The sequence below is a fragment of the Pleurodeles waltl genome, chromosome 5, assembly GCF_031143425.1.
Source record: "Pleurodeles waltl isolate 20211129_DDA chromosome 5, aPleWal1.hap1.20221129, whole genome shotgun sequence".
Taxonomy (NCBI): domain Eukaryota; kingdom Metazoa; phylum Chordata; class Amphibia; order Caudata; family Salamandridae; genus Pleurodeles; species Pleurodeles waltl.
In genome coordinates, this window is record NC_090444.1 from 455,056,283 (window position 1) to 455,074,581 (window position 18,299).

Below are 18,299 nucleotides of genomic sequence, written 5' to 3' on the forward strand. Positions count from 1 at the left end.
GCAGCAACATGATGATCCTGCTCAGTTCCTCAGTAGGATGAAAGAAAAGTGGACTCAAGAAGTAGCTCAGGGTTGGGAAGTAAGAGGGGGTAAACGCTGTGTTCTACAATATAGTGAAAAGGGTTTACCATCTGGTGTACAAGACAACCTTAATAACATAGTGACATTGGAAGCCAAGTGCTGGAAAGAAATATAGGCACACACAATCCATTTCTGTAAAAAGAAGCAGGTGAAAAAGAGAATTAAGCAGCCAAGTTAGATCAGCAAAAGTTGGCAAAAAAAGGAGCAGTGGAAGGAGCTGTAGTAGCAGCCACCACTCAAATGACTGCAATTTCTGCAAGATCAGTCCCAGGAACCACCCAACAACAGTACCCACACAGCAGAATAATCAAAGGCACATGGAAGTAGAAGAGGGGGGCGAAGAGGAATAGGAAGAGGCAGGATAGGCCCCAAAGGATGGATCAAACATGCCATTACTGTCACAGATATGGACATTGCATTAGAGACTGTAGGACTAAGCAATGTGATGAACAGAATAGAAGGAGAATTGTTTATAATCAGCCAGGAAATACAGAAGTGCAGCCACAATCAAACCTGCAAATAGTAATGTACCTCAGATGCCACTACCACAAAATGTGCTGCTATCAGCAGTCCCTCAGGTGCAACAAATGTTGCGACAGCAAGGTTACCATGCACCCCCTAATGGCAACTCCACTTCAATGTGGACAGGGAGGTGTGATTGTGGGAGGAGGAAATATTTTCCAGACAGGTTATATGAGAGGATACACGCAGTTAAGGTGCCCACAGGGTAGCTCCATGTTTCTAGTATTGTCAGTGATGCACAGACCAGATGAGGAACCCACTGTGACAGTACCTATCAATGACAAGAGGTATGCATTCCTCATAGATGTGTAAGTGACCTGATTTTGTATGAGGGAGGGAGACCTTCCAATTTCTAATAGATCAATGGACACACAAGGATTCTCTGGCGGAGTAATGAGGGTTCTATTTACTAAACCAGTGGAGATGGAAATAGGAGGGAGGTACATTAATGGATGTTTACTGTACTCTACAGCTTCCCCAGCTAATTTATTGGGGAGAGATCTTATGGCCAAATTAAATATGACTATTCATTTTGAGTCTGATGCAACTATGATTTATTCAACCCTGGAATTCCATCCTCCAGGATAATGACTGTAACAGTAGATTCTTTCACTAGAGATCAAATCAGAGCTCAACCTACTAACATAGAAGCATTAATTACAGCAGTATATACAATAATAGCGGAAACACCTGAGTTACTGGGAAGAAAGGTCCAGTTACTGAAGGAGTTTCTTTTCTGACAACAAGGGAAAGAATCTTAGATACCTGACAATGAGTTGATATTACAAATAGAGGCCTTAGAGATAACACCAACCTATGGTGCTTTGATGGCCAATGATTATAGTCATGTCTTGTGTTATATTCATGGAGCCAGGTAAAATGGTTAGAGAAATATTGGATGATCAACTGTTTGATGATGATTCTATGAAAACAGTTGTAGCCTTTCAAAATGACATACCATTGAGAATAGCATTGGAAGTAAGGATGCCTACATCAGGTAGAGTCTTAGATTATGTCAGAAAAGCAGATATTTCCCAAGTACCAGACACTTTGTGGACCAAGGATCCCCATGATGTGGCTCTTATTCGTACTGCTACTCCATTTAGAATTCAACTGAAGGAAGGTGCTATATTACCTAGGGTGAGATAGTATCCTCTTTCTAAAGAAACAAGCAAGGTTATCACTCCTACTATACAGGTGTTACTAGAGGAAGGAGTAATTTACCCTGGAGTATCACCCTGTAATATTCCTACTTATCTGGTTAAGAAATCTAAGGACAATGCTTGATGTATGGTTCAAGACCAGCAGCCCTAGAATGATGAAGTAGCACCAGAATTTCCAATTGTTCCTAATGCATCATTTTGACAAGCAATCCTCGGGATGATAAATATTTACCTGTTATAGAGCTAAAGAATGCATTTTTTAGCATTCCTCCTCAGCCAGACAGCCATTATTTGACATTGTTTTCCTATCGTGGGGCTCAGTATTTGTATTCTTATTAACCTCAAGGGTATTGTAACTCCACTAGCATTTTTAACAGAATGGTGACAAACGATCTGTCAAACTTCCAGTGTGACAGTACCTTGTTGCAGTATGCTGATGACATATTAGTTTGCAGTTCTACTAAACAACAGCTTAGAAAATATACCATATCTCCTTTGGTTACTCTCACTCAGAGAGGATACAAGGTAGAAAAAGACAAAGTTGAATACTGTCAGGAAGAGGTCCATTACTTAGGAAAATGAGTCCGCTTCTCGTTAACGAGTAACCCTTGGAGAGGCAGCATCTGTACGTCAACTGACTGAGCCAGAAACTGTTAAGGGAATGCAGAAGTTTCTTGGTCTCTGTAACTATGTGAGACAATGAGTCTTTGATTACACCACTTTAATAGCACACTTGCTGGCTTCTATTATACAGGCAAAAGACTGAAATGGTAAGATAACTTGGACACCAGAAATGAGGAAGACTTTTCATAAATTGAAGCCTGAGATACCAAATGCCCCAGTTTTGGGGAGTAATGATTACACTAAGAAACTCCATCTCTTGTTGTTGCAATGGTCAAGTGGTGACAGCTGTCTTACACAAAAATATCCTCTAGAACTCAAAATCATTGCATATTTTAGTGGACAGTTCGATTCAGTGAGCACCCGCATGGCTGTAGGGGCACCTTTGACACGCTATGCAGAACATGCAGTATTTGCCATTCAGAAGGCTAATACAACTCTAACTACACAGAGACTGTCAGGATATGAGGTGATTCTGTCACTACCATCTTTGAAGGCTGTAAAGTGGCATTCAGTGAATCCTGCAACATTCTTTGCTCACCCTATATTAAACTCTGAGGATGATGTGCATGACTGTGCAACATGTTCCCCAATGAATCTAGTCAAGCAACAGAGTATCCTATTCCAGGTAGTATTGTCTATTTTTGTTGACGGTTCCTCCACTATTGACCAGGATACAGGAGTGAGACACACAGGTGCAGCAATAGTCAAAGCACAGCAGCATTATTCTTCAGACACACTCCACATAGTTGAGCAGTTAACACTACTAGCTCAAGCAGCAGAGTTGGTAGCCTTGATAGCAGCTCTTAAGCAAGGAGCAGGAAAAGTCATCACAATATATTCAGATTTGGTTTATGTAACTACCACTGTACATTCTAGCACAATGGGATGGAGCAGGAGAGGTTTCCTCAAATCAGATGGAAGTCCTGTTATGCACAGGAATCTTTTAGAGGCTTTAATAGAGGCACTTGCATGACCATAGGCAGTGGCAGTTGTGAAGTGTGCAGCACATACAAATGGACAGGATTTTGTGTCACATAGAAATGCACTAGCAGATTGGACAGCCAAAGCTGCAGGTAGGGGCAGACCCCTGCCCGTACCATCAGGTCCACAACATATCCCAGTTTTAATGGCCCAGACTGCTTCACCGTCTAAGTCTGAACCTGCCACTTTAGCGACACAAAAGGATGATAGACGGGATGCTGAAACTTTTCAAACACTCACCCCCAGTTACAGATCTGGGTTTAATCCATTGTTCTTTTGCTCACCATGCTACTTCAGTTTTCACCCAGCCATATGCAAATCAGTCTTGACCCTGCTCCCAATGGGAACAGTTCAGCCTGAGCTGCCAGGCTAGGTCCTCCCTGGACCAGAAATAAGCATCCTGGGATCGGTTTCAGGGTATCACCTCTCATCAAGCAGTCTAGCTTGAATCCAGTGGCACAGTGAGCAAGGGAGCCACGTCTGGGCATACCGTGGCCGCTTAGGGTGACGTAAGCAGCACAAAAGTTGGGGGACAGAGTGTTAAAGCTTTTTACCATGACACCCCACTTTGGACCCAGCCATAGGCTTTTGGGCTCTGCTCTCACCAGGAGAAAACAAGAAAAATCTACTTGTCACAGTCACATACAGATTGCGCTCCAATAGATCAGTGATGCATTCATGTCCACGAAGGGATTTCACATTTTAATAGGGAGGGTGGGGCACGTGTCCCTCTTCCCCAGGCTGATCTCAGCCCTGGGGACCCCATGCCCTGGGGCCCAACCTTAATTGAAAAGAGGAAGGGGGCTGTGAGCCCCCGCCGCTGATTTTGGCCCTAGGGATCCGATCCCTGGAACCCGGCCTTAAAAAAAAAATTATGTGGTAGGTGGGCTGTGTGGCCCCCTCCCTGGAGTCATTTTGGCCCCAAGGACCCCATCCCCCGACGCCCGGCCTTAACATATTTTTTTGGGGGGAGGAGATCTGTGCGGCCATCTTTCCCAGGTTGATCCCGGGGCTCAGCCATGTCACCTGGTTGCCCCTCAGGGCACCCTGTCACCACTGTTGGTGATTGAGGGGGAGCCTGAATGCCCACAAGGTTAGAGCCTGCTGCCGCCTCCTGCAGGAGCAGGCATTGCTGTCACAGACAGGGAGCTGAAGCCGAGTCCCAAGATGGCTGCCAAAACTTACTCGTTGAAGTGTTGCCAGCCAATCAGATCTCTGCATGAGATCTGGAGTATTCGAAAAGCCTTTGCACCTCTAGAGAGCTACATTTTTTTCCTTTAATATCTCAATAACTACTGAATCACTTTACACCAAATAACAAAAAGCACTCTTTCTGGACCAAGAGCTACCTTCCTACCAAATTTGGTGCTTACTGTCCAGTGGTTTCGGCTGTAGTCATGCCTAGAATCCCCATGGGAATTAAAATGGGAAATACACATTTTTACCTCCCCTTTTCCTTGGCCCCCACTTGGTGGATCACCCTGAAATTTCCCATGCACACCAAAAATTACCAGCCACACTTTTTTTGGGAGAATTTTATGAAGATCCGTCAAATGGCGCCAAAGATACAGGCAAGTCAAAAAATGCTTTTTCAATGGAAACATGGTCCTAAGTATAAATACTTACTGGCGACTGGAAACCACACCTACTGGCACTTGGGGCCAAATTGAATGGAGGACGGGGGTCGTGCAGCCCCATCTTGTGGAGCCATGCCCACACCTGCTACCTCCCGAGGTTCCCATACTCGGAGGTAGCTGTTTGCTTTTGCTTGGCAGGTACTTACAGCTCCCACTAAGGAAAAGCAAACATAACTCCACTTTCAGCAAGCGGGAGCTGTCAAACTCGTGCCCTTGCCATGCAGTTTTCTTATCATTAATGTTATTGAAAACATTACATTGATATCACAGTTGCCATACAAGATCTCATCAATGACATAATATGTGGAGTAATTAGCCGTGCATGGCGAAGGCGCGAGTTATAGTTACCTTAGGACGCAAAATATAGTTACTTAAAAGAACTCTAACTTAATTGCTGAATTTCTATGGTTTTGTACGAGTAAATTCAGAACCTAATAAAACCTGTAACCTTTGTTTTATCCAATGAATTTCTATGGATTTTTAAGGTAAAATAATTTAATTACTATACGTTATTCCAACCCCCAACGATCATGGCCTTTGACCGTGCGTGGTGGGGGTTGGTCGCAAGGCCGGTCTCTGTCAGTGGATGTTTGAGTGAGTGCGTGAACGTCTAAGTGGGACTGAAAGGGGGGGGGGGTGAGTCTAAAAGTGGGTCTGAGTGAGTGCATGAGTGTTGGTGTGGGTGTGTGAGTGGGCGTCTGAGCCTCTGAGTGCATGCATGAATGAATGAATGAGTCTGTGGTTTTTCTTTCAAATTTTTCCCTAATACCAAATATTTTGCAAATAACTCATGGAAATATGTGAACATGTGTGAATTTTCATGAATAATGTGCTGTGATGCAAAATTATATCAAACCTATGATTTGCCCCTAACACACAGCTATATCACTCCCCTGGGGTCAGGGCACCTTCAGCCTGACCCCTTATGCCACTGTAAATTTGAAATTTCTCCCCCGGGGACCCTGTCCCATAAAATAAAATAGCAGTCGCAAGTTTCTAGCCAGGTTGCAGTCAGCCAATTACAATGCTTCTTTTTGCATGTGTATTCAGGAAACTTTGAGAATGTTGTGAATTATTCACGGCCAGAGATATACAAGTGTGTTTGCCCTTAAATATCTCCTAAACTATGGAGCGTATTTACACCAAATAACAAAAAGCACAATCTGCATAGTAGCAGCTAGCTTTCTGCCAAATTTGGTGTAATTCTGTCCAGTGGTTCGGGCTGTAGACATGTTTACAGGTCCGATGTGAATTAACATGAGAAACTCAGCATTTTTTAACCCTCTTTTCCCTCGTCCCCCACTTGACGGATCACTCCGAAACTTCCTGTGCGCAACAAGAATCCCCAGACCACTTTTTTGGAAAATGATGTGAAGATTCGTCAAACGGTGCAAAAGATTGCAAGGTGCGAGTCAAAAATTGCTTCTTCTATGGAAACATGGTCCTAACTATAACTACCTAGTGGCAAGCGCCACTAGGTAATTTTATATCCATATTTATATATATATACACTCCGAGTTAGAATAATAATTTTCTTTCTTTCGAGTAAAAACATTTTAGAAAGTGACAAATGGACTACCACAGTGGGCTCCTGAAAAGAGACATCGAGGCGCTCTTATAGTGGGTGCTATGGATGGACGACCTAGGTGTATTGTACATCTTAAAGAGCATAAACATACCGTCCTCTGCATTTAAAGCTTTTTCTAGAGAAGACATACGTATTGAGTCAGTACTGGGTGCGTCACCTCCGCCGGGGAAGGTAAAACGTGCTAGGCCGCTGACTATTACACTTTGCATCGGATTTTAAGAGTTCCAAATAAGTGTATACCAGGGAGGACTTTTTCTATTATAGTGATTGTTCTTTGGGCTACTTCAGAAGAACATGAACAAGGAGTAAACGGGCTACAAATGGGGATTTATCCCCATTTAGCATTAAAATTCATTTAGATAAAATTGCCACAATCATTTAAATAGGGAGATTAGTTCCCCTCACGCTTTATTGCACTCTGTAAATGGCCCGGCTGAGGACATTTTACAAGACTGGAATTCCCTATTCCCGGGCTGCTCGTCGTTTCCTAGCTACCCACATTCAAAGTCCACGCAGGGAAGGAGGGAAACATTTTGGCAGCAGTTAAAGTGCAGTTCATCTGCAGGGACCAGGGGAGGATCCCCTGGAAGCTGAAAACAGACCAGTTCCCTGTCCCCTGCCTCCTGCCTGGGCTATAAACAGATGCGTTTCCTATGAAACATACATCTTTCCTAAAAGCATAGTCGCCCCTCTCCCTTTAGAGAGAAGCTCAGTTTGATTTGCCAAAAAACTGACATCCGTATTTCACCTTGTAACGATGCCTATAGACGAATATGGTTGTTCCCTCTCCCTTGTTTTCTCGCTAAAATATCTGTTACATGTCCACAAATTGTGAGTTATGTGACGTGTGCAAATCTCTCTCACTAAGTTTAAAGTTGACCTCCTTAGTGGGGTAAGAGATACTCCCGGCAAAATTCGAAGGGGTCCTACACAATGGAGTCATAGGCACTGACTGCCCTGCTTTCCACACACGGACGACGAGACAGTACTTTTCACGGGTGGCTGTTCTTGGCTTTGTTTAAATAACTCTCACGCACTAGAAGTAAACGGGTTCCAGTGAAATTCAGGGGATAGAAATCTCACCAAACCTGCCTGGCTGCCACGAAGCTCCAGTTCCAAGAAGTAACCCCTCATTTGCAACTTCCTGAAAATAGTACACTTTTCCCGCTGCTGTGTTCTAAGCTATCCCTCTCTTTTTTTTTTCTCTCGGTGCTAGAGGCTCTCCGGAGGCCGGCCCGCGATGTCCCTCATGTGAACTCCTCGCGCAGTCAGCTACGGCCAGATTGACTTGAAAGTAAAGAGAATAGTGTGTGCGCTAAGGCCCTCCCTCCTTGTTGCCTCTACTCCCTCTGAAGCGCTCCCCGTTCCCTTACCGGACTGCCTACTTTCCAGCCCAACCTCCCTCCTTTATCGGCAGACAGAGCCCTGAGATGGAAGCGCGGGCTCCATCGCCATCTATCGGTCATCCGAAGCAAAGCGCTACACCGAAGACTGAAAGCCAAAAAGCCTGGTTACTAGAAAGGAAGAGTTAAAGGACCAAGTTAGGCACGACCCCTTTTACCCCCGTGCCTCATTACCAGTGTGGAAACGGAGTTACCTCTGTAGAATAAACTGCTAGCAGTTTGTGCGGAAAATTCTTAACAGGCTGGAGGGATTCTCTCGTGAAAATAATGTGAAGTAAAAGACCGAACGTGACGTAAGTCATGACGATAAGCTTTAATGTACATGCATTGGAATAGTCAGAGCTATGTCCGAATTTGCAGTGACGCTTTACTTTTTTTCAAACAAAACTTGGGGTGCCGTTTGCTGAAGTGAAGCGCGAGTGTATATAAACACGCCGCTGGGTTTCTGTGACATACATTTTTCCTTCACTTTGGAAACGTGAGAGCAAAATATATGGAATGGAAGGGGTGTGTTTGAATTTGGCACCACACGCCTGGCGGTGGCAGTTTCTTAAGTTTGGCGGAGAAATAAATCAACTTCAATTGCTGGAAATGTCGACAGGGAGAGTTGCATTCACGAATCGGTGAACACCTTTGAGTGATATTATGTCGCAGTCGCTCCCTTTCTATTTGTAAGAAGCTGCGACAAAATGTACGTACCTCACAAAGGGCTCTAGATTTGCGGTAGTTTTATTGGCAGTATGGTACTTTAGTTGTTAATTATCTGCAAATAAAGAAATTTTGAGCACAGAAAACATTTCACGCTGAATTGCTGGCAAAGCATTTAACAAAAAAGCACCCTCTCAGTACACACAGGGGGTGTGAGTTAGAGGAGGAGTGAAACTGTGGCACTGCTGAAACGCGGACACAGTGCCCCTTTAGGCTCCGAAGTTGTGTGCTTTCTACGGAGAGAAAAGGCAGTTGCACTCTCTGTGCCACCCGATACTGGGCACCAGTGTTATCTGCGTGACTGTGGTATAAGTGGGTGGGCAATGGCATTGACGTTTGAGGTCCAGGACTTACTTTGTCCCGAACCAGGAGAGACAAATTCAGACAAGGAAGATATGAGGCAGAGGGAAAAAAGAAGAATAGTGACTAAGGTAGTAAGCGGGAGTAAAAAAATAACTCAAAAGCGAGAGAAAGAGGCAGGACTTGGCATAGGGTGGTGGGGAAAGGGGCATAGGTTTGAATCACAATTAGGTAGCTTTGGTATTCGGCAACCACAACCCCAGCACTCGGCAGTGCAAGAGGCAGGCTTTTGTATTTATTTTTAACAAATTAAGCACAGCTGATGTTGTCCTGGTGTTCTGCACCATTAGTTGGCCTCAGCATCCTTAGGTGTACTGGGAGCCCGCAGGTATACTGAGAATTCTTAGCGGTGCCGAGAACCTGTAGATATAATGAAAGCCGTCAAGTGTATTGGGCTTTTTCGCGTCCCTTGTGAACTATGTGCACTTGGGTATACCGAGCGCCCATTTGGGTGTGCTCAGCATCCTTGAATGGACCAAGGGCCCTTCGGTGTACTATGCATCTTTGAATGTATGGAGCGTTCTTGGTTGTACTGAGCTTATTTAGATGTAGTGAGATTCCTCGGGTGTCCATGGGTGTGCTGAGCATTCTTGGCTGTACTGAGTTTCCGTAGGTTTACCGAGCGCCTGAGGAGTACTGAGCAACCTTAAGTGTACTGAGCTTCCTCAGGTCTACGAGCGCCCTAAGATGCACTGAGAATCTTGGCTGTACTGGGCTTCTTTAGGTGTACTTAGCATTCTTGGATGTACCGATGGCCCTTGGGTGTAGTGTGCATCATTGGATGTACGGAGCATTCTTTGCTGTAGTGAGCTTCCTTAGGTATATTGAGCGCCCTTAGGTGCACTTGGCATCATTGGATGTACGAAGCGTCCTAAGATGTAATGAGCATCCTTGAGTGCACCTGGCGCCCGTGTGTGTAGTGAGCTTTGTTGGATGTACCTAGCGTTCTTGTTTGTACCGAGCTTCCTTAGGTGTACTGAGCTTCCTCGGGTGTACTGAGTTGCCCTTGGGTGTGCTAAGCATCCTTGGCTGTACTGAGCTTCTTTAGTCGTGCTGAGTACCCTTAAGCTTCCTGAGCATCATTGGATGCACCGAGCGCCTTTGAGTGTATTGAGCATCATTAAGTGTACTGAGCATCATCGGGTGTACCGAGCGCGTCGATGGTACATGTTTAGAATTTACCGTGCCCCTTACGACAATTTCTCTAATTTTATTTTTCGCACAAGGTTTCTGGTTTAAGGGGAAATGCTAAGGCAGCTGTTCACCTTGTCCAGGGACCCCTCAAAACGGGTACGTTGACCTTCTGCAATTTCATGTAGGCCTCATTTTAGCGCGTTGTTTTCACTCTTCCGTGTTTAGGGCATTAAGCAGTGAGAGAAAATCAATACTTTCCTACAGGCATCCTTCACAAACACCCCCACCCCAGCCAGTCCCAACATGCTCACCTCCTCCAGCAATTTGTAAAAGAGAATCTTTTAAAAAGTACACTGTCGCTCCTTGAATTTCCAGGAAACTTGGGTTGCATCCCTTTTTGGGAAACTTGGGCCGTGTTTCACCTCAAGTGCCTATGACGTATCCCCGAGAAACGAGAATAGTCTTTGCAGTGCCATACAATAAAGCAATGTGCTATGTAAAACGGGGTTACATATCTGCGTTTTACTCTAGCCACAGTGGTGCGTGTGTGTCCAAGTGTGTGGCAGGGAAACACAGGGAGGGATTTAAGAGTTCGGCTGCGTGAGTAGTGGTTGTCTAAGTGAGAGCAACAGTCTGGGTGTGCGTGTGTGGGGGCAATGGCGGTATGTGGGAAGCTAAGTTTAGGTTGTGAGTGAGTGCACGAGACAGTGCCGAGTGTGTCGTTCGCATGGAGACTGTTATAAAACAACGGTGGTAAATGATTCCCGTGTGTTTGTAAATATAGCTTGCCGCATTCCTCACAGCAACAAAGTGTGGTTCACCAAAGAGCCGAAAGAGTAGGGCTGCCTCGACAGTCGTAGTTAAAACATAGCATAAAATGGGGGCGTGGACACATTAGACGAGATAAATAGAAAGAGCCCGTGGTCGCCTATTTAAGTGGGTAATACATTATTTCACTGGACAAAAGTGCGTAGAACTTTTTTGCGTGAGTGGAAGCGAGCCTGGGGGCATGTGTTTTCAAGATAACCTCCAGTTCTATTTCACTCACTGAACATTCCGTTCTAAAACCTTCAGGTCCCTCACTTCAGTTTAGGAACAACACACACTGAAAGGAACAGGTCGTCTAGCGTCAATTGCTACACATTCTGCTTTAGCGGGCGGACCGACGTCCATCCTTCAGACTAACGGCTTTCGCCAGGTCTGGTTTATTCAAATACGTCATCGCACGTTAAAGCGCATACCACACGCGCATTAGTTCATTGTGTGCTTCTGTTGTGTGCAGTGAATTCTAGGCCGTTCTTTTTGGGGGTGCACCTGTCTTTATGCTGAAGGCATGCAGTGCTGGCGGAGGGTGAGCAGAACAACCCCCACCATACCCCCTGCCCCACCCCAGCGCCTGTTCACCTCAAGGCCTACTTCTCAGGGGCCATGTTTGCAGCCCTGCACCTTCAGCTCTTCAGTGACGGCAGTGGGTGCGGCCCTCGGACCGCGGTGCGCTTTGAGGCATTTATTTGTGCTCAAGGCACTGGTCTGGGACACTTTCTCCCCATGTATCTTAAGTTATCAGTGCCATCCGGCCGCCACTCAAACAGGGTAACACGCATGGGGAGCATAGGTGATCCCAAAGCCAGCCCTCTGAACTCTTGTCCAAGTGTCCCCGCCATAACATTTTTCGTCATTATTTTAGGGCAGTTGTAAAAAATGTGCTTCCCTTGAAAGCAGTTAAGCAAAGGTCCCCACACCGATCTCTGTGAACTGTAGTTGCTACCATTTTACGTGTTACTCTCCCGTCCATGCCAAAGTCTGGGAGCTCCTAGGAACAGATCTTCCTCCAGTATGAGTTTTTTGTTTGTTTATTGTGGATGACACAAGAATACATTAAGAACTGGCCACATTTCCTCAAAATTTGGACTGCCACAGAACGAGAAGCATTTCTACGCGAGATAGACAATATTGTTTTCGCCCTAATAACATGACTGCGACACAGCTCAGAAACTATGAACACCCTAGCTCTCAGAATGTAACCGGAAACAGCGCCTTGAAACTCCCAGCGCTTCTTTTAGAGCCCGGCTTCCTTTCTGTGGGTCCACACGTTCAGTAGTCGCATGTTAGCACGGGACACCGTGTCTCTGTGCAGTCCTCACTTGCCTTATTTAAAATTCACATACTCTGGCAGCTGCTCGGTGACACCAACACCAACTCTGTAAAAAAGCAGGGAAACAGGAAGAGAAAGGGTGAAAAAACGCGTACGACTGTTCATTTGGCTTTCCCTTTGGTGCCATGCTGGATGTCATCTGTTTCCTTGGTGACTGCTCAACCCCCAAAGCCCCTGGGCTGCCGGATTGTGCGAGAAGAGGCGTGCTATTTCTGCACAGTCATTTATCACTGTCACCACATAATGATTCCCTCGCAGCTCCTTATTGATGTTTGTAATTGCATTATCTCATAAAGGGGGGATCAATGGATGCGGGCCAGGCATTCTGGGGTCACGAAATGCCGGAGCACGGGGTGTCCCCTTTAATACCGCCAGCGCTCATTGTCTCCTTAGGGATGCAGACAAACAACTGACTCTTAACGGCACCCCAAACTCTAGAAAGAAGAAAATAACACACACAGCAAACCGGGTTTGGCCAACCTCGTGCATTAATGCTAAATCAATTGCCCGTCTCACATTTCAGCGAAATGAGCTCCAACAAGCGAGAGTCTCTTTTGAATCCCGGGGGACATGCTGTAGGTAGGATGTGGCAGCGCAAATGACACAAACTGAAAATAAAATACCCACATTGGCATTTCAAAACAACAGCCAGAGAGCTAAGTGAGCTGCAGCCATGGTCAGGGGAATAGCTGTGAAGAAGAAAGGGAAAAATCACTAATACACAATACCCCTTAATGAACACACACACACACATACACGCACATATAGAAATAACATATATATATATACACGCACACATAAAATATATATACACACATATATAGCACACATGCAATGCACATCTTTTTCCAGACCAATGAAAACAAGGTTATTTAGAGCAACTGTACTAATAAGCGTACATTCACACATTTATTGCTACAGTGCGAAGGTCAGCTTCGAGTGTATTACCACGGTACTGAAAACGTGACTTACGAATAATACTATTTACTGCTACAATTAAAAAGCATGTCACTGCGCGGATCTGCATATATAGAGTGTGTGGGAGGTGGCGTGGGAGATTGTAAGTGGTAGAGTACTTTGTGGTTTATTGTTTAAGAAGTTAAATAGATTTGACAAGTATTTATAAATTATAGATTAAGTATATTAAGCAATGCTCCTCTTGGATCTTTATAAAATATGTGTATTTTGAGCTTGTCTGTTAAGTAACATTCATATACGTTAATTCGTATTTTTTTTAAAGATAAATATTTCAGAATTTTCCTCGTATTTTTTTAAAATTAAAATCGGTTACTATAAAATATGCGGGTTTCTATCTAAAAGTGGGCGCGGTCTTGCTTAACCAGGTGAATCCGCGCACGAGCCCTTGAACGTGTTTACTGCCCGTCCCTGGGGGCAGGGCAGCGCCTGCCTGTGGAGATCCGAGCATCCGGCGCACGGCGGTGCCTGGCACAAGGTGAGGAGACGGATTATCATTTCAGCGCCGGGGTTTAGTGCACTGACACCGGGCAGACCACGAGCTTTTTAATTTTATTTCAGGATGGGCTGTAATCTATTGATTATCTCATGTTGGCTCTCATGGGCTCGGTTACCCTGATTGTTTAGTGCCATTAGGACACTGGAAACGCGTGTGTTTTGTGTGTGTTGGGATGGGGGGTACGCCGGACACCCCACTCACCTTTTTTTTTTTTTTTTTTTGTGCACCGGGGAGGGTGTGTGTTTTCCGACAGAGGAGCACCCCGAGCACCTACTGCAGCGCCAGTACCCACCAATAAGGGGAACACCCTCTTCTCACTCCATTGTCGCCAAGGAAGGGTAAGCGCTGGAACCCCCAGGAAACGACCCACTCATTACACCCAGACAACAGCTGTCAATTGTCAACTTTTTTTCTACTGCCTCTAAGTCATTTTCTTTCTTTCGTTTTGCAATATTTAATGCCTTACACGCACGTTCTGTGCTTATGCGAACCCTTTCCCGACTGGGTTCTATTTTCATTCGTTCTTGAAATTCATGTTTATATTTCTGGTATTTGTCATTTTAAGACATTATTTTTCCTTCATTGTCTTTCAGGCGGATTGTATGTATTCCTGCCTTCTGTGGTCTGTCCGCCTATCGATCTTCTAAATGTTCTTCATTTTTATATATGTTGCGCTCCTAATTTATCTGTTCCAACCTGGTTTCCGTTTATTTCTTTTCCCTTTTCCCGTTCTTCTTTCTTTTCTTTTTCTTCTTTATTCCCTTTGGTTTTCTGTCTTGCTTCAGTTTTCTTTCTTACTTTCTCTTCTTTCTTCATTCTTTTCGGGGGCAATACCTGCCTGATTCTCAAATATATAAATGCAATTTAATACTGGTGGAAGAATACTCGCTTGTTCATATAAAGAGAACCGTACAGCGCATTCTTATTTTATTTCATTTTGTCTGGATTTGGAAGAAGACAGTAAATATCACTCTTAAATACGCTCCAAAAACCAACCGAAGGCGGAAGCGCTTCTGTGTGCCATTCAGGAGTTGACATTTTTGAATGCTTCCTAAATTAATTATGTCTTCTGATCCTTATCGCGCCTTCAGAAGGACACTGACAATAAGAAAAAAAGTGCAGTAAACATCCTTTGCCTGTGACATAACAGGGATCGCCTCACCATGGAACCACCTTGTCGCTTCCTTTGAAAAGATGGGTGTGTCCGTTATGGGCAAAATCCAGTAAAGTACTCGAAGAGACACGCCTAAGAAAAGACAAACACCCCAAAAAAAAAAGAAATAGGAATATATGTACGTATATGTATCCTGCAAATGTGGATATGCACAGTGTATGCAGTGGTAGGCCTTCTAAATACTCAAGAATTCTGGTAATAAAGGAACTGGGGAAAAGAGATATAATTATCCACCAAGATTGAGGTCGTTTATTCAGGAAGGAAAGTCTAGTTGAGAGTGCTGAGATCTTGGACTCCAGGGCAACACCATAGTTACTAAACCACTAATCCTTGAGCGCAGTGGTTCTTATGAACAGTGTGGAGTACTCTCCCATCTGCGTGAGGCCAGTCCATCTGAGTGATGTCGCTCCCACCTGAAAGAGGTCACCCACATGTGAGTGAGGGCAGTACTATTTGCTATGCCCAGCCCCAGGAGCCCTCCCTAAGAATGGGCAGAATCTCCTAGGTGTGAGAAGTCCCATATGAGTCAGGACGTTCCTATTATCAACTCCATCTGATTGTGCCCAGGCCAAGTGGTGTGGCCAGTTCTTTCAAAGTATGCTCAGTGTGCAGTGTGGTCAGATAGCCTCAGTCCTATCTGAGTATGGTCAGTTCTGTCTGAGTATAGCCAGTCCCAGAGACTGTAGCCAGATCTATCCAATTATGCTCAGTCCAAGCGAGTATGGCCTGTTTTATTGCCTGTTACAGTGAGTGTAGCCAGTCCTACCCGAGTATGGTCAGTCCTGTCCTAGCATGGCCATTCCCAGTGAGTGTAGCCAGTCCTATCAGAATATGGCCAGTTCCGTCCTAGCACGGCCAGTCACAGTGAGTGTAGCCAGTCTTATCTAAGTATGGTCAGTTCTGTTCTAGCATGGCCTGTCCCAGTGGGTGAAGCCATTCCTATCTGAGTATGGTCAGTTCTGTCTGAGTATGACCTGTCTCAGTGAGGGTAGCCATTCCTATCTGAGTATGGTCAGTTCCCTTCTAGCATGGCCTGTCCCAGTAATTGTAGCCAGTCTTATCTGAGTATGGTCAGTTCTGTCTGGGTATGGCGAGTCCCAGTGACTGTAGCCAGACCTATCCTATCATGAACATTCCCAGCGAGTATGGCCTGTCCTTTTGCCTGGCCCAGTGAATATCGACATTCACCTCCTAAACTGTATATCGTATTGTACTGTATATCTTTTTTGGTTTGGTCTAATGGCAATTAGGCACTAGCAACCATACATCACATAGCATAAAGTCAACAATAAAAGAACTCCTATTCACAAACCTCTCAATACCCCTGATTATGGAGCTCTAAAAAATGTGCATACAGAAAACATAAACATATAATTACAGTACAAGGGCCAGAGCTGATAACAGATACATAGCTACTTGAATGGCACAGAACACGGCCTGAAAGTGCTCGGTATGTACTATACACACAAGTTTGCCAATAAAAAGAGTGACCTGAAAAAACAAATTGTGCAATGCCCGCAAAATGTGCAAAACTGAATGAAAATTCACTTTCATAGAGATAAAACATCACACAGCAAACAGCAACAACAACAGATTATGCAATGCTGTCAGAATGTGCCAGTCAGCATAAAGTTTCACCTCTTAAAAGTAGAAAGGAATAGCGACACAATAAAATACATACCCACTGTCAACACTCAAGTGCAAAGAGCAAATAGCATTATTTTGTAAGGGAAAAGGTCAGATTTTCAGCTACAATGAACAGGAATGTGGTCAAGGCCCAGCAAACTAACATATGACTGCAAAGCAGGATTATCCTCACTAGATCACTAATGTGATGAACATGCAGCTCTCTAAAAACTGACAATCGCAGCCAGCGCCTTGTTGCAGTGAAAAAAGTATAAAAACACGTATGTAAAAAAGTGACAGTGCTTCGTGCTTACAAAAAGGGCAAGAATCCTTGTCCTGCCCAATTTAAGTAATCCCTGTCCATCTGATAAAGTGGGGGACCTGACCCAGCCAGACCTTCAGGGCCCACCCCATAACTGATCTACTCTTAATAGCCCTTGAATATGACTGAATTAAACCACTCTGATCTGCCTGCAGTAAATGCTGCAATTTGATTCTCATATGGCCATCAGTCAGTTCGCTCTGTAGCGGACCCTATTTTAATAAGAGTTTTAATGATTGTTTCTGTTGGAGTACAGACATATTCAAAGGGGAATATCAAGCAAAGAGATTAATGGAAGAGTCAATAACCTGTAAGTTATTTACTCATTGACCTTTATGCTTCCTGTGGAGGTCGAGTTGTATGAGATGCCTCAAGGAGACTTCTTAGGATTTTAAAAGACCTGCCCGATAATTGAGCAGCCTCTGTCTATATTTAAAAAGAATATTAATAAGGTCCAACTCAAGCCTCAGGTTACTACTCACTGAGCCTGTGGGCAGACCCAATTTTTTTTTCAAATTGATATTTCTATGATTTACAGGCACTTGACATATGTTTCTAACAAAACATTGCAGCTACAGAGTAACTGAGTAACTATTTTTATGTTATACACCCTTCTCAACACTTCTGCATATTTATGGCCCAAAGTGGAATACAATCTCTCAAGCATACCCTCAATGGACTTGGCGCTTCTTGCAGCAAGACATGAACCCAGAAGTCTAGGTTGTGGCTAAACAACTCACCTAGGTATCTTTATTCATTTACCACCTCCACTTGAGCACCGTTCAGTCCCCACCTAAACCTCAGGGGTCGCCACTTACCTTTTGAGAAAACCATGATCTTAGTTTTGGCCCGTATTAATCTTTAGATCATGTCCATTGCAGTAATATGAGATATGTCAAGTTGCCGCTGCAGCCTTACCAGCATAAGATCTAGTAACATTGTATCGTTCACATAGAACAATGAGGATATTGATTCTGACCACAACTTAGGAAGAAAGGGCCTGACCTGCTTTATTCCTGCCAAAGCATCTGCTATGTAAATTAAGAACATGAGCAGAGATCAAATACACCCTTGTCTTAACTCATTTGGGGTGCTGATCTTTTTGGGCAGCACCCAATCACCCTCAAGATCCACTGTGGTCCAAGAGCCCTCAAGGAATTGGACTAGCAGCTTCAAAAGCCCCTATGGGCAGTTCCATCTGTCATCTTTTCCCATAAAAGAGATGTATCAACGGTTTCAAACGCAGATGACAAATACATTTTACACATGAAGGTGCTTTTTCCGTTTGAGGACATAATCCTCCACCAACAGCTTTAATATCACACAGCAATCTGTAGTCGAGTACCC

The 18,299-nt window shown here is 44.5% G+C and overlaps 1 long non-coding RNA gene across 1 annotated transcript in view; it reads right to left on the reverse strand.

Annotated features, from left to right (window-relative positions):
- Positions 1 to 7,857, reverse strand: part of LOC138297269 (uncharacterized) — a 30,308-nt gene extending 22,451 nt beyond the window's left edge. The window contains exon 1 of the long non-coding RNA XR_011203987.1: positions 7,680 to 7,857. This is a non-coding gene — a long non-coding RNA (uncharacterized lncRNA). The remainder of the gene's footprint in view (positions 1 to 7,679) is intronic.
- Positions 7,858 to 18,299: the final 10,442 nt, after the last annotated feature.